Below are 17,623 nucleotides of genomic sequence, written 5' to 3' on the forward strand. Positions count from 1 at the left end.
TGTCTCATTTTAATAAAAATCAGAGATTTAGTATTTTTGTCTTCAAGCTCAAGGTCAGTGACAACTCTGGAAAGCCTACACTTTCTCTGTTTAGGATCTCAAGTTCTTCTGCAAACTCTTCCATCAATGCCATCACTTCTACTCAGCATGAAAATATAGCCGTCTCTGTGACATAGGGCAGGGTGGGGTGACTGTTACCAAGCTTTACAGACACATGTCACTATTCTACAAAGAAATAGAAGAGGCCCACTGCTATCCAATGGCCAAAAACTCCAAGTGAGAATCAATCCAGATGCCCCTCTCAGGCCTCCCTTGGACATGAAAATAGAAATGGTCAAAATTGACAATGATGTGGGAAGAATGAGGCACCATTTGTGGTAGACACAAAAACACAAAGCTCTGAATACTATTTGTTCCCACTCCATTATTCAGCATCTGCAGTTGACCTGTTGTCATTTGCATCCTTTTGTGTGGGGCCACCTCAGAGATTTCCCACTTTCACAGACAGATGATGAATTCCAAACCCACACTGAATAGGCCCATTGCTGACTATTTGTTTCACTAGCAAGGGTGAATGTGGGGGGCTTGTTTGCAGCAGGATGGCTGCACACTGCATTCCTTCTGTCTCCTTAATGGGGAGGCGGCAAGATAATGGCCAGCTCTTGGGGGTAGCCCCTGAGAATCACCATCCAGGTGAACAGGATGGAAGAGGCTGTTTTTAGTTCATTTTCAGAAGGTACTGGCTGAGATTTTCCATGATCTGCTTCTTTGGTCAGGCAGAAATAGAATGAAAAGGATTCCAAGAGAAGAAAAAAACTAGGACCAAATTTACCATTTCTACCCAAGCATCCTGGAGGCGACAGCTCCATCAAGCTAGACCAGTGGGTGTGGTCAGCAGAGTTCAAAAGAGCAAGCTCTGTATATATAGGCAGCCAGAATCTGAACCAAGGACTCACTTCTGTACATCATTCAGAAGTGGCCTGGCAGCTTAACTGGAGGAAAAGAAAAAAAAACACATCTCCTAAGCCTGCAAAACTTCAGGAAAATCCCTTTGTACTCAGGGAAGCTGGTGCATTCAAGAGGAGCTGCCCAAGGCCCCATTTGATGTGCAGAGGTCAATAGAAGCTCATGGTTTAATAAGCAGACAGAAGGAAAAATTCAAGACAGCAATTATGTTTTCCTTTTAGATTCCATGTGCTCCTCTGAGTCTTATCCTTGCTGTCTTCCTGACGCTTTTGATAATTATTTAATTGGTTTCCAATCTAAATAGATGCTGTTTGAACTGCTTTTCAGGGCTGATAGAAAGAGTGACTGATTATACAGCTCCCAGATGAATAAAAACACAGAACTTTTTTCCTTCCCTCTGATCACAGAAAAGCAGCTCATTGGATTCATTGATTAAAAAAAAGCAAGGCAGGGAATTGAAGCCATTTCCTATAAATTTTAGTATGAACTTTCTTTTGGAAATAATCAGATAGCTAACAACAAACAGTAGCTTTACAAATAACACCTGGGTTAAGAAGAATTGAGGAAAGGGGGACGGGGAGAAAGAATACCACCTCCTTTTTGTTGTTGTTGGGTTTTTTTTGTTTGTTTTTTTTACATTTTTCAAATAGCAGAGTCAAAGAAGAGAAAGTGACCTAGATCTAAGATTGAGTAATTATATAGTCCATATAAGCAACTTTTCTTTATCCTGGATTTAGTGCTTCAGTAATATTTAGATGTTCCCTGTAAGAACTTTGAATTTGGGCCATTTAAGACTTGATGAAATAATATAATGTATCCTCTTTCTAAACTCAGACCTCTATGTTGCTATCACTTAAGAAATTTTTTAAAATGTTATCTGGAAAAGGACAGTGCCATATTAATTGTTTTTCTTACTAGCCACTCCAGTGATAGTTCATCTCAAAGCAGCAATGTATAAATACCATGAGGAATATGATTTCAAACCAACTCTTTACTTGAAGACAGCAGGGCTAAACAAACCAACTCCTGCCAGAAAATGGATTATACCCCTACCTTGGGATCTTGTTAAATGCTCGAATGGGATTTAGGGGTCTTTCACTTTATATTGTAGGGTCCCTGCTCAGCCCTATCAGGCAGAATAATACCTGTGTCTTTCTGTAATCCTGTTGGGATTAACGAGATATAAACCCCCGTGTAAAACATTGACATCAGAAGCAAAAGTGGGAGCTGTGGATTATGCCTTTTGGAGAGAGAAACCCATCCATGTCCCCTTTGAGGTCTTCACTAACTACCCCACATAGACCTAGTTGTCCTCTCCCCCATCTACCTATCACCATGGCAAGGGTCACTCTGTACTGTTAGTGTGTCCTCCACACAATAGAACTTGAGCAAGCAGGTGTTACTCATCTTGAAATTCTCAGAGCTAATGTAGCTCCAGGGAGAGAAGGTACCCAATATTTGTTTGATATATTATCATTCCTTCGGCATTCTATCATCCCTCAACTCGACCTTACTTTAGACAATGCCCCTGCTGGTTAGTTTGAAGTGAATAGTATGACTAGGTCTGGATATGGACCAGGAGAACCAGGAAGCCATCTTCCCTTCCCTTGGATAACCAATGTTCACTTGTTTCAGCAAGAACCACTCTTGTGTTTTGATGAAAACGTCCTCTTTAGAGTCATTATTGCTGTTCAGCCCCAACAACCACTAGGAATTATGACCTACACAAAAGTCTGTACCATTAACTTTGGCCAGAGAGAAGATGCTCCAACTGATAAGAGAGCATGAGGGAAAAAAATATACAGTCTCCCTACTCTGTGCCATCCATTCAGAACAATATGCTATAGCTGGAATTGTGTCAGACTGGTGACCTGCAGATACGACCTGGGCTGAGATATCCTTTCTGGTTGGCACTACCCTTTTCAGAGGTTTGATTTTGAGTATCATCACGGCCTAGGAGAGCAAGGTCAGGAGTCCTCCTATTCATGCCCAGCATCTCATATGTGACCCATCATACGGATTGATGTGACCTACCAGACTCCCTCAGGCCATTGGATTTGCCACCCTGATATAGTTCAGCCACCTTTCAAGTTTTCCTTGTATTATGGTATTAAACCCAGACCCAAGACTACTTCATCTGGAGCAGGTTGTATTCGCCAGCCTTCCAAAATGCTTCCAATGGTCGTTAGCTCTTCCTGTCTACTCCCTAGGTAATATATGCTTCTTGTGTGACGGCTGGATCCAGTGACTTGCTTCTAACAAAGAAAACACAGGAAAAGGGGGAGGAAGTCACTTCCCAGGACAGGTTAAATGAAACTGACTTCTGTCTTTCTTGCACTCTCTCTTGCTGTACCCTCACACTCATTCTTTTGCCGTCTTGCCTTGTTCACTTTCATGAACAAAGTTCCCAAATTGGAGACATCTATGTAGCAAGGAACTGAGGGTGGTACCTGGTCAATACCAAGGAAGGAACTGTAGTCTTGGGCCAACAGCTCATGAGGAACTGGATCCTGCCCCCAACTGATGAATGAGCTTGAAAGTAGATCCTGCCCTCACCCAACCTTGGTGATAGTCATCTAGAGATTCTGGGCTAACCCCCTGATGGCAGCTATGGAGAAACCCAGAGGCAGAAGACCCAGCTAAGCCACATCCAGGTTCCTGACCCACAGAAACTGAGATGAAGGCTGTTGCTTTCATCCAGTTAATTGGTGGTACTTTGTTACAGTCAAAAGTGTTCTATTACCAGTTCCAATAGAGGAGTGAGGGGTGGGATTCTCAAGGCCAACAGCAATTCTGAGGGTTTCCCCAACAGAGCACCAACTAATTCTCTAGGTCACAGACTGGGTGTCCTACAACTCAACTCAGTTCAGACACTATCCAGAGAGAGCATCAGATCTCACAAGCTGACTGCCCCTCCCCCTACCACTTCAGAAGCCAGTTACTAGCTCAGATTATCTGTGCTTCTGAATGACTGGTTCTAAGTCAGAGGTTTCCAAACTTTCTCCTTGCTATCTGATTATCTTGCTAGAGAAGCTCACAGAACTCAAAGAAACATTTTTACTTTAACAAGGTCACTTTTTTATTGTAAGAGGAACAACCAGTTCAAAACTGTTTATGCTGGAGTTCCCATTGTGGCGCAGTGGTTAACAAATCTGACTGGGAACCATGAGGTTTCAGGTTCGATCCCTGGCCTTGCTCAGTGGGTTAAGGATCTGGCGTTGCTGTGAGCTGTGGGGTAGGTTGCAGACGTGGCTCAGATTCTGCATTGCTGTGGTTCTGGCATAGGCTGGTGGCTACAGCTCCAATTCGACCCCTAGCTTGGGAACCTCCACATGCCACGGGTGCAGCCCTAGAAAAGGCAAAAAGACAAAAAACAAAAAAAACAAAAAACAAAAAAACAAAAAACAAACCAAAAATACCTGTTTATATTGTAAGAGGAACAGCCAGTTCAAAACTGTTTATATTATAAGAGGAGCAGCCAGGCAAAAGAGATGCGAGGGCAAGCTATGGACAAACAGCTCTGACCTTCCATGTCCTCGCCAAGGGCACTCATGTGTCCACCAACTTGGAAACTCTCCAAGCCCTGCCATTTTGGGTATTGGGGTTTTTATAGAAGTGTCATTACTTCATCATGATTGATTAGATCATTGGCCATTAGCAATTGATTCAACCTCTAGTCCCTCTCTGGAAATGAGGGGTAGGACTGCAACTTCCAACCCTCTAATTACAAGATTGTGTCTCCTGACAACCAGCCCCTATCCTAAATTGGAGTCCAAAAGCCATCTCATTAACATAACAAAAACACCTTTATGGCTTTCTTCCTTTAGGAAATTCCAAAGGTTTTTGGAGCTCTGTGCCACAAATCAATATTCGTCTTAATATAAATCAGAGTATCACAGCCTCTACAGATAACTGGGATGGCAGAATAAGAAGTAGAGCCCCAACTTCCTGCCTTCCATTCACCACTCAATGCCCCTCAGGCATTGGCAGCACTGAGCCCCTTTAATCAGCCAGCAGACATCCGTGCTATCAAGCTCTGAGTAAAACAAGGGTTGTCCTCCTTTTTTGGCTAGACAGAAAACTTCACAAGCATTAAAATAGCTGCAATTGATCAAAAATTAAACAGAGCAAGATAGAAGATAAAAATGAACTCAAGTCACTAGAGTGTTACACTGGCAATTATTTCTTTGTTTAGGGAGGGAAGTCTGACAACTTACTTTGGGAGCACCTTTGTCCACAGTGGAGACAAAAGCCCTCTTCCTGACCCCACTGTCCCTACTTGAGCCAGAGTCTTTCCCAGCCCAGGAGGGAGCTGTGGGCAGCAAAGCTCCACGTGGAATTGCTCAGACGATCATGTGACCTTCCCGGATCCCTCAGTCCATCAGACATGAACTGGAAGCCAGGCAAAGGGGCAGCAAGCCATTGTCCCTACATCTCAAGCTCCCTCGGGTCTCCTGCCTTGATCATCCATTATGACTCCCTTTCCCAACTCCCCAGCCTTGGCTTGGGGCCAGCCCTTCTGTCCTGCCATCTTCTGAGACTCTGAATAATTCCCTCCCTTCATTTATATTGTTTCTGTGAAGTATAACTTTATCATGTTCCTCCAGAGCCTTCTTTTTCTAGGTTATATAAATTTAGCTCTTCACCCTCCTTTTACAACTTGCCCTCCAATCCTCTTGCTAGTTTATTAATTTGTCTTCATTTCTTACACACAGGCACAGGTCCACACCCTTTTGCAGGGTAAAGGGCCATGGGAAACAGGACTTGGAATGTGTGAAAAAAAAATTCAAGAAAATGTGAAAATTTTACATTGGGGGTGGGGGGAATAAGGTGTTTCTTTATTTTGCTAGTAAATGCAGGGATACTTGTTCGGGAAAGGCCACAGAACAAGTATTTTCTCAGGAAGGTTATGGTTTTGGCAATTCTATTTAATTTCTTCCTCAAGATACAGAGTTGTAATTAAGGTCAGTCTATAAGATGTTTTCAACATGTGCGGGAGGGCTAGGGCCCAGAGATTTCTCTTTCTCTTATACTCCTTTTCCTTTCCCACTCTTTAATCTTCTCTCTCCCAGAATTTTACTCATTAGGCCCCCCAACTGATCAGGGTCTATTCCAGCAAGCTGAGGCAAGGAGAGAAACAGAGAAGTCATCTTCCCTAGAGGTGAAGGCAGGGACAGGGTGCTATTTTTAAACCCTGCCTCAATCAGCAGAGGTGCTCTGGAGACATATACCCTCCCTACCCTGCCTGTGAGCTTTCTAGAGGTAACTGCATTTGAGAGACACCTGGGGTTGAATTGCGTAACAAAAAAATCCCTGAGGCAGAATCAATGAATCTACGCCTTATTTTTTTTTTTTTTTTTCCTAGAAACCCTCTTGAAATCCAGGTTCTTTTTCATCTATAATTTAAAAAGCCTTTTTTTTTTTTTTTCCCTGTCTCTCATTTTCCTTTTGCTTCTTTGTCTTTCTATTTTAGGGAGTTGACAGTGAAAATATTTCTGCTACCCAGGACTTAAATGTGGCCACTTCTGGCATCAAGGGTTAAGGAGAGGGACCATCTTCTTCCCAGACCTTCCCTCTTCCAGTAAGTGAGGCAAAAGGTAGGGCTCCAGGATAAACATCTGTAACTAGCCTCTTATTTACACCTCTTGAAGCAGGCGATAGGTACAACTAGCCTCTAATTTACACTTCCCGATGAAGGGGATAGGTGGGCTACGAGACAGACATTTACAACCAGTCACCTATCTATACTTTAGGATCAATATAACAATAGGCACAAGGCAAATAACCGGTACTTATCTTCTGTAAACTGTTAAACAATGGTTATGACAGGATCAAAAGAGGGGCTGAGCCCTGCTTGGACAAAAGAACAAAGAGGTCACTTACTCCCTATCATCAGGGTCAGGGAGACCCCAACTACACATGCCAAGAGAGACCTCTCTGGGTCAGAAAAGGGAGGAGGTGCCAGGCCATAATTAAGTCTAGATAACCTTCCTGCCAGGCTTTGCTCTGGAATCCATCTTGGCCAAAATATGTGCATGCAGATCAGGTGAGGGCCCCAGGTCTGGTCAGGTGTGAAAGATAAAACAAGATAATTGGCTAAAGGAAGACAAAGAATCAGAAGAACTATCCCGTAATAAGTGGTTTAAGTCACCTCTCTGGTGTGCTTGTCACTGAGGAGGATGCCTGCACCCTCCCGCCTTTAGGTGTGTATTACTGCTTTGCTTCTGCCTTAGATAAATAGACCTCTGTGTGCTCTCCCACATGTTGTACTGTGTATCTAATAATAAACCTTATACCTATTTTTGCAGTCTTTGCCTCCTTGAAACGTTCTTGATTTCAAGAGGGGGTAAGATTGAGGGCAATTCTGCTTTCAGCCTCTAGCTAGTATAGTGGCTAGGATTCCTGGTTTTTCATCCACGCTGCCCAGGTTCAATTCCTGAGCAGAAAATCAAGACCTCGCTTCAAGCCATCACCTGCTGCTGTCTCTCTGAAATCAAAAAAGGAGGCGACAAAACAGATCCTTTCTTTTCTCTGCGGGCAGGAGAGGAGGATTTAGCTAAGCCAAAACATTATTAGGGATGCAGAGAGAAGGTGCATGAAGAAACCACATGCTCTTCTCTCCAAAGAGCAGAAAATGGACATATGGGTGTCTCAAATTTTGCATGTTTGCCTGTGGTCAGCAGAGTAATTCACCCCTATAAAGATGCCCCACATCCCAACCCCAGAAGCTATGACTCAGTCACTTCCATGGCAAAAGGGACTTCACAGATGTGATTAAGGGGAAGAGTCTTGAGTTGGGAAGACTGCCCTAGATTATCTACAAAGACCCAGTGGAATCATAAAGATCCTTACAAGAGGGGAGTATTAGCATCATGGGAAGGAAAAGGTGATGTGACAATAGAACCCAAGGTTGGAGTTGATATACTTTGCTGGCAGGGGTCATGAGCAGAGGAAGGCAGGCAGCTTTTATAAGGGAAAAAAGAAAAGGAAACAGATTGTTCTCCAGAACCTCCCCAAAGGACAAGCACTGCTTCACCTCCATTCCCCCCCGAGTAAGGCTGATTTTGGACCTAGAGATGATCATACTGAGTGAAGTCAGAAAAAGACAGAAACATATTACTTATATTTTGAATCTAATAAAATTTACACAAAGATTTACACAAAGAACGTATTTATAAAACAGAAACAAACTCACAGATTTTGAAAGCAAACTTAGGGTTACCAAAGGGGAGTTTATCCTTCCCCATGGATATATACATTATTGTATATAAAATAGATAACAAGGACCTACTGTGTAACACAGGGAAATGTGCTCAATATTCTCTAATAACCTATATGGGAAAAAAAGAATGGGTACATGTCTATGTATAACTGATTCACTTTCCTGTACACCCGAAACTAATACAACATTGTAAGTCAACTATACCCCAATAATTTTTTTTATAAGGGATGCCCTGTTATTCCCATTTACCAGCCAAGAAAACAGAAACAAGGTTTCTCATCTAAGGTCACAGAAACAAAAGCCCATCTAATTACAAAGATTCACAAAGACAAATGCTTGTGGGGTAAGGGTTCTCTTTAGTGAATATCCTGATGTTTGGATTCTGTCCACTAGATGATGCACAGCAGGGATCTCACTATGAACACAGTCATTTTTATGATTTCCCTTCTATTTGGCACTCATCTCGGCAGCAGTTTGTTTTAGAGAGCTTTATCAGAGCTCTCACTGAATCTCAGCTCTAGCTCTAAGATCTTGAATAGTATAGCAAAGTGCCTACTGAAATCATAGATAACCTTCAACTCGGCATCCTCATCCCTAGGAATATTATCCTTAGGTATAAAAGGACCAATTACGTAGCACTATACATACAAGGATGATTATTTCAGATTTGTTTATACTAGAGGGCAAAAGGAAAAATGAATACCTATTACACAGGAATGGCTGAATTAATGGATTGTATGCAAACCATAGATTATGCAGCCATTGGAAAAATGAGCTAAATCTATGTGAGGTAACTGGAAAAGTCCATGAAATACTTTATGGTGAGAAATACAAGATACAGGTAAATGTATGTGCATATTTTATACATACATATACACACGTTTGTGTGTATATATAAATACACACACATATACACATAATCCCAGTTTTATAAATTTATGACAAAATTTCTTATATTTTAGATTATATAAGGAAAATATATATTTAATGCATTACAGACAAAATTTGGTATTCATTCTTGATTTTTATAAGTTGCAATGAAATAATGTTAGATACATGAGTCTGTTACAAGATAAAATACTTTTACTGTAACCCCCAAAAAAGCATTGTGCCTAATGGAAAGCACTAGAAATACTCCCACCAAAGTCAAAAATAAAACTCGAGGTCATGTCAGAAGTATAGGCATTGCAACTGGATAAGAGGAAAACCATAATTAAGCTGGAAATGAGCATAAAAAATTATTTTTGCAGGTGCTATGACAATATATTTGGAAAACAAGAAAACCCAACTAAAAGCTACCATAATCAGTAAGAGAATTCAGAAAGGTATCAGAGGTAAAAACATTTGGAGTTCCTGTTGTAGCGCAGAGGTTAACGAATCTGACTGGGCACCATGAGGTTGCAGGTTGGATCCCTGGCCTCGCTCACTGGGTTAAGGATCTGGCGTTGCCATGAGCTGTGGTATAGGTCACAGATGCAGCTTGGATCCTGAGTTGCTGTGGCTCTGGTGTAGGCCGGTGGCTACAGCTCCGTTTAGGCCCCTAGCCTTGGAACCTCCATATGCCGCAGAAGTGGCTCAAGAAAAGGCAAAAAGACAAAAATAAAATGAAATAAAATAAAAAATAAAAACATTAGCTTTCACTCACACATACCAACTATATAGATGGTATAATTTAAGAAAAAGATTACATGAACATAGCCACCAAGACAGGAATTAGTGAGAATTTTTACGGATCATAACATTTACAATCCTCCTGAAGACTGAAGAAGACTTCAAGAAAATGGAAACATGCACCCTGATAATAACATGAATTTTCCATAACCTAATTTTTAAGTTTAATATAACCCAACTAAAACACCCCAAAGGTTAGAGAAAAAGTCACCCTGATAGTTATTCTGAAGCTCATATGAAAACATCAGTTGGAATAACCGTGAAAACTCTGAAAAAGAAAAGTTGTGGTGAGCAGAGGAGGTACAAGTAGTTATACTAGATGTTAAAACATGCTTTTTTTTTTTTTTTTTTTTTTGTCTTTTTGCTATTTCTTTGGGCCGCTCCCGCGGCATATGGAGTTTCCCAGGCTAGGTGTCTAATCGGAGCTGTAGCTGCCAGCCTACCCCAGAGCCACAGCAGCGCAGGATCCGAGCCGCGTCTGCAACCTACACCACAGCTCACGGCAACGCCGGATCGTTAACCCACTGAGCAAGGCCAGGGATCAAACCCGCAACCTCATGGTTCCTAGTCGGATTCGTTAACCACTGCGCCACGACGGGAACTCCTAAAACATGCTTAAAACCTTCAAATATTAGAACAATATGGTAGTAATAAATAGACTGATGGAAGGGAAGAGGAAGTAGAAGATATATACAGACATAGCTATAGAGAGAATTGAAGTCAGTATGTTGAAGACAACATCTCAAATTAGTCGTGATATGATCCAATAAATGGTATGGGGATAATTGGAGAACTACCCAGAAATATGTAAAATTGGATGCATGCATCAACAGAAGCAGTGGCATGGTTGCCAAATGGATGAAAGATTTAAAGACCCTGAAACCACAAAAGCCAAAAACATGCAAGTGTTGTAACCTTGGAGTGAAGATGATCTCTCTAGTTAGGACTCAGATTTAGAAGTCATAAAAAAGAAGACTGGTAAACTTGACTCAAAGTAGATATTTCTCCATAGGGACAAACAAGAGAAACTAAGAAGTCTTCTATCAAAGAAGGCTAACTCCCTAATACGTAAAGAATGCCCAGTAGAAAAATGGATAAAGGGTATAAATAAGTAATGCAAGGAAAAGGAAATACAAATGTCTTTCAAATGTCCAGATGATCAACTTTTCTTCTTCAAAGAGAAGTCATCTGAACTACCCTGACTTAACAGTTTTTACTTATCAGACTGGGAAAATTCCAACAGTTTTGATGAAAGCTATTGGCAAGGCTATAGGGAAGCAGGCATCTTAAACTTTGTGGGTGAGAGGAAAAGTGGTCAGTATGTACCAGAATTAACTTCCTCCATTTTGTTGTTGTTGTTGTTTTGTTTTGGTGCTGCACCTGCAGTATAGGGACATTCCAGGCTAGGGGTCCAATCAGACCCTACACCACAGCCACACAGAGTCCGAGCCTCATCTGTGACCTACAACACAGGTCACTGCAATGCTGGATCCTTAACCCAGTGAGCAAGTCCCAGGATCGAACCTGCATCCTCATGGATGCTAGTCAGTTTCGTTAACAGCTGAGCCAGAATGGGAGCTCTCCCCTTCACCTTTGATTCAGCAATGTATTTTAAAGAGCACCCGTAGGGAAGGACACATGACCCATGTGATGGGTGATTTATTTCACAATTGTCTGTAGGGGCCAAAAACATTTGAGAACCACCTTAGTGCCTGGCAGGAACTTGTTCAATTATGGAAATAATTTAGAAAAATTAGTAAGGTGGAGCATAATGCCACTATTTTAAAAGAACTTAAAACTCCACATGCTCTGATTTGTAAACATCACTAAGATGTAGTTAAGTGAGGTGATGGGAGAGAATCGTAATATGGGATAGTGTGTCTCTGCAGCTGTGAGTACTCAAAAGGGATAAATACATCATGCACGCGTAACAGCCACCAGAAATAGTGGGTAGATTGACAGGGCTTCTCTTTTAAAGAGTTTTTGCTTTTCTTAGCACGTGACGTCATTACCTATTCAAAAATTATATATTTGAGAGTTTTCCTGGGTTGATTTTTTTGTCATCAGCAGACATTAAGAAAAATGTATTTTTATTTTGAGAAAAAAATTAAGTTCAAATTTTGAAGTTAGATTAAGTGCCTCTAAATTCTGATTCCACTTCTAAGCAGCTGTGTGATGATAGTCAACCCCCAAGGTTTACTTCTAACATGCATGTAATACCACAGCATAGGTCGTTTTGAAGATTCGTCATAATGACTGTAAGGGGTTGGGCGCAGAGTAAGCCCTCAAGAAATACCAATTATTTCCTCACAAGGTTGTTGTGGAGAAAAGTCCAGGAGATAAAGTACCAAAAGCTACAGGTGCAGGAACTCAGTGATAATTCATGCCCTTCCTTCTCTCTTCCAATTCCCCTGTAGCCCACTTCCTGTTAGGCTTCACTGCTGGCCCATACTCCCTGTCTGCTCAAAGTTCTAGCGTCATCTTTCTAGATGACATGTCATCAAAAAAGAAAAAAAGGTAAAGACTGGAAATAGGGATAAATTACTTGTTTTGCAGGCCATCCACCCTTCTTATAGTGAACTTGTCTAAAATTTGTAAACTGCCAGACCTGGTCTTGACTGCTTGGCTGGAAGTGGAATTATAAAAACAACTGAGGGATTAAATATCAGGGATTTAATCGTGATGCAAGTTAGCAATTATGCTGAGAAATTTTGAATTGTCAAGTGACCAAAACTGAGAAGAAATAGAAAATTTAATGAACTCATGCCTGTTAGCCTCTTTTGTTTTCTTCATGTTAATGTTTTGAGTTGAATGGAGCCTCTGAATTTCATTTACAAAGCAATCAAAACTGAGATACTGGTCACTAATTAACAAATATTTATTCAGTACCTGCTGAATAAATAAAGCAAAGAGTTATGACTTTGTTTTAAACATTGAATAACCCAAAGTCAGTCAGTCCTTTACAATAGGAAAATAAACTATCAGTGATTTCAGCCCTATTCATTTCAATCTTTTAAAGAGGAGAAATTGTATTAACAATGTATATAAAATAGAGACAGGGAATGCCTTCGCTTCTTCTACCTTAGGTAGCGTCAACATTTTTTAAACACCAGTTTTATGTAAATGATACGTGTTGATTTTGAATCATTCTTTACTATTCCATAAGAGCACGTTTAGGTGTTTACTATGCAATACTTTACAGGCAGGGTTTAACACTTGAAGATAAAAATCTCTTTCCAATAATGTCATCTCTAAGGTAAGTCTCATTTGGAGCCAGAGGGTAGAGGGGAGTCAGCAGTCAGGAGTAATTCCACACAATCTCATTTACTCCCACAGCCCTTCAATGTGGGCATCACTGTTCCCACTTTGCAGAGAGTGCAGCAGAGGCTTGGCTAGAGAGGGGCCAGGCCAAGCCTCCCCAGACAGTAAACAGCCGCACCTCACATCTGCTGGCTCCAGGATATGTGTCCTTTTTCCTCTTCACCCCAATGTCTAGTGCCCCTTGCTCTATAGTCTTTTGGGAGATAGAAGGCCAAGGCTAGGCATGCCCATGACCATGGCACAGAACATTGGCAACTGGCCAGAGTTACCCAGCTCCTTGCCTTGACATGCTTTGTGCAGGGAACTGAAAAAATAGGCCTTTGACTTTTGAGTCCAAGCCCTTTGAGATGCTGGTGATTGAGGGGAAGAAAACTACATTTCAGGCTTTTGAAAGAGAGCACTCAGCTATGGGGTATTTTTACAGTTTAGGACCTCCTCCTCCTCCACTTTCCCTCTGGACACTATCCATACCATGTACTTCTGGAGCTCCCCTCCCAAAAATCTCTCTTCCCCTTCCCTCCCCTCATTTAGATATTCATCATTTTAGAAATCCCAGGGCAGCTTGGAATTTCCAGGTTGATCTCCTTAAAACCAGACCATTTCATCCGTTCCCATCTATGTTCCATTTTGCAGACTTCCTATGCATCCTCCCATAAACTGTGTGATCTCTCCACCAAAAGTAAACAACCACAAGAGGACCTGGCAAGAAAAATAGAAGTGAAGCTTCTCTAAACAGAGGCAGGTAGGTGAATTGGGGAGGCAGTGAGAACTGAAAGAACTAATGGCACAATGAGTTTCCTGGCTTTACGTTTTTGTTTTTCCTTCCTGTGTCTTCTGGCTTTGACCCAAAGGAAAACCAAATAGGCAAAGTGCACAATGGACATCAACAACAAAACTCAAACAACCTTTGAGAGTTCCCGTAGTGACTCAGTGGATAATTAATGTGACTAGCATCCATGAGGACACGGGTTTGATCCCTGGCCTTGCTCAGTGGGTTAAGGATCCGGCACTGCCATGAGCTGTGGTGTAGATTGCAGACACGGCTCGGATCCTGCATTGCTGTGACTGTGGTGTAGGCCGGCAGCTATAGGTCTGATTTGACTCCTAGCCTGAGAACTTCCATATGCTGTGACTGTGGCCCTAAAAAGGCAAAAATATTTATGCATAGATAGATATATCTTTCTGATGAAAATATTGGCAATAGGGGCTCATTAAAAGATGTAGAGTGTGGTGAAAATATTTACTGTTTTCCTCTTTTTCCTCTACCAGCCTTCCCCAAAGCCAATCACACAATCACCACTGTAGCATGAACAGCTAAAAATCCTGAGATAAAGCCCATCTCTCTAAACAGGAATTAGGAAAATAGGTCCCTGTTGTGCAAAGAGTTTGCAGATAATTCTTATTTTTCTGTTTTCCTCTTCAGTGCTCTCCAAGTATAATAGTGATGGTGGCTACAACTCTGAGAGAAACCCTGTATTTCCAAGTAGATGAGTAAGAAAAGAGGACTTAGGGAACCAAAGAATTTAAGAACACTGCAGAAGACAGAAGGGGAAGAAAGGGGCCTTCCAATTCCATATATGAATTGATACAAACCCCAGGTTCACTCAAGCTGTAACCTTGAAGCACACATCCCACAAGCATATGCTTTGAGAATTGAACTACCATGTAAGCCACAGGCCAATTAGATTTGCTTAGGTTGTCTCTTTAGCCTTTTCAGTAGGTACTTGGGAACTGCAGAATATGGTCCAGTAGCAGTAAAAGCCTAAAGTTCTAAGGTTGGCAGCAGAGTGAACTGGGTCACAGGGAGTCACGTGGGGTGCCTTAGGACAAGCAATGCAGCCTATGGACAGGGAGACAGGTGAGGCCAAAGAAGCAGAAGAGGTGTGAATGCCCACAAAGCAGCTTTGTTTTTTTCACTTATTTGAGAAACATTATTCCACTCCTAGGCACTGTAAAGGATCTTGGGAAAACAAATGTTTACTGCCAAAAAAACTTTGTCTAGTGAAGATAAACACCTTGAATGCTGTTTAGTACTATAAAACAGGTTTTAAAAAATGACATAGCTTTCCAGAGGAGGATATTCAACGATGTCTAAAAATTTGGGGAAAGTTGTTCCTAGAGAAATTCATTAACTGCATTCCATTAGGTAAAAATCAAAGCCTTTGGTTAGAAGGGAAAAGGAATAAGCTCATCTGACCAACCATTTGCTTGCATCAACCAAGTCTTCTTTATCCTGAGACCCAAGTTAAGCACCACCTCCACCCCCATCTACCAGTTTGCACAACATATTCTGATGTTATCAACCATTTGCTCTTTCCAGATCAAAGACACTGCCCTTCTCTTAGCCTTTGCAGATAAAATCCCTTGCCCAGAATGCCCTTCTGGGTTGGTCAGGACAGGCTACCTTGTGCTACCATACCAACCACTGAAATTTCATGGCTTTCAACAACAAAGATTTGTTTGTGTTCATTGTCATCACTCAAGAACTTAGACTGATGGCAGCTTTATCTTAAAGATAATGTTTCCGCAGTTTCTGTAGCAGTGAGAGGGAAAATGGTCAAATGCACCTGGCATTTAGATCTATCTAGAACTGATACACCTCACTGTCCCTCACATCTCATTGGCTCACGCACAGCAGATGGCCACACCCAAGTTCAAGAGAATGAGGACATGCTGTTCTATTGTGTGCTGAAGAGATAAGAACCAGAAATAATCAGGGACTAGTATTCAGGACTCAGATTACTAAAACTTCTTACCTGAGCCTCTAGATTCAGCAGGTGTCATTCATTCAGAGTCCTGCCTGCTCCATCTTCCCTACCTCCAGGCTACTTAAGGAGATCTCACCTGTGCTTCAGACTCCATGCACTTACCTCATTACACCGACAGCACCACAAAGAACCTCTCTCTGCTTGTCTGTCCCACACATGGTGCCAGGTTCCCCCCAAGGACACTTACCTCTGTGTGCCTAGCACCCAGCAGAATGCCTACTAAGTATAACAGACACAATACATTTGCTGCCCTGAACAAACTTGACACGACAGAACTGAAAATAAAAACTCCTTCTTGAAAGAAACCACTGTGCCAGAACTAAGTAAAGCATTGCACAGTTTTAAGTATTTTTCCATATCAGTCTCTCCTCTCCTGCTGTTTATCAAATTAAAGTGACACATTCAGGTGATAAAAAAGAACTCCCCTCGGGCAGAACCTAAATGTAAACCTCCTAGAAAACCTTTGTTATCATTTCTTTTGCTAGTCAAATGTACCTTGTCCAAATCCTCAAGTTTGAGGGGTTTTTTTTGTTTTTTGTTTTCTTTTTTCTTTTCGTAAGCAGAGTTCAGCAAGGAGGTAGTGCCTGGATGGGGAAAGGATTTCACTTCCCTCACTTTTTGCAAAGACAAGAATCAGGTCATAAGCAAAAGTCATTTGGAAATCTGATTTCTCTGCGGGTTCATCTACTCTACTCTGCTAAGTGGGTGAATCCCACGAGCACCCTCCCTGTCTTCTCCGTGCCAATAAGAAAAAAGGAGAAATTGCACTTACAAATTTCCTCAAGCCCGGGTTCATTTGTTGGTGGTCCCAGAGACATAGGCCAAGTCCACTGTGGGTCTGAACAGAGCCAAGGACAGCTCTGTGGGGACAGGTGGCTAGCAGTGGAGGAGAAATGACCTCCTCCCCCTCACAGCTCAATGCAAACTCTGTGACACCCAAGGCAGTGGGCTGAGGCTCTTTTTATAAGGTGTGGTTCATGGGCCATAGCACCCGTAACACCTGGGGCCTCATTAACAATTCTGAATCTCAGCTAATCTCAGCACAGCTGCTGAATCAGAACCTGCCTTTGCAGCAAGATTCCCAGGTGACTCTCATGTACTTTAGCATTGGAGAAGCACTGGGCCAGGCTGTAAACACACTTTCTGGAGGATCCTGATAGATATGAGAACAGCAGTGCCCATCACACCTAGATCTGTCTCCTGGGAGAGGTAAACACTCTCTGAGCCATGAAGCTCAGCACTGCCGTTATTCACTGTGTAGGAGGCAGGAGGGGCTGAGAGGGAGAAAGTCATGGTGGAGTCACTTGTTTGAGAAGGTGGACAGCTAACAGACCAAGGAGTGACCCCAGAAACCCAGAGCTGCTGCAGAGCCATTTCCAAAGGCTCCAGAGGCTTTTAGCCTCTTCTACTACAAGATACAGCCAGCATCTCATTCATAGCCTTCACCTGAGCTGAGGGGGAGGATGAGAGAGGATTCATGAGCTGGTTAAAGCCTCCCAGGTCATCATTCTCCTGCCCATTGTTTATCTTCTCATCAGACCATGGTTCTTTTCTGAGTGCCATCTGTCCAATGGTCACGATCCATCTCTCCTGTCTTCCCTGCTGTCCCTCATGCGTCACCACGCTTCACCTCGCTTTGGCTAATGGGTAATTTGACTATCCTTTGATATGATCT

At 42.1% G+C, this 17,623-nt stretch overlaps 1 protein-coding gene across 10 annotated transcripts in view; it reads right to left on the reverse strand.

Annotated features, from left to right (window-relative positions):
* LOC146407043 (uncharacterized) overlaps window positions 1-16,885 on the reverse strand; it is a 118,063-nt gene extending 101,178 nt beyond the window's left edge. For 9 of the 10 annotated variants that reach the window (XR_014822390.1, XR_014822394.1, XR_014822388.1 and 6 more), the window contains exons 1-2: window positions 16,721-16,885; window positions 3,001-3,221 (exon numbers count right to left, since the gene is read on the reverse strand). The gene's annotated coding sequence lies outside the window, so the exon portion shown is untranslated. The remainder of the gene's footprint in view (window positions 1-3,000; window positions 3,222-16,720) is intronic. The other variant, XM_084986894.1, reaches the window with a different exon arrangement.
* Window positions 16,886-17,623: the final 738 nt, after the last annotated feature.

The sequence above is a fragment of the Sus scrofa genome, chromosome 1, assembly GCF_054392235.1.
Source record: "Sus scrofa isolate SSC_HxYL_T2T_F1_AM1 chromosome 1, Sscrofa_HxYL_maternal_Yorkshire_Landrace_v2.0, whole genome shotgun sequence".
In the NCBI taxonomy this organism is placed as follows: Eukaryota; Metazoa; Chordata; class Mammalia; order Artiodactyla; family Suidae; genus Sus; species Sus scrofa.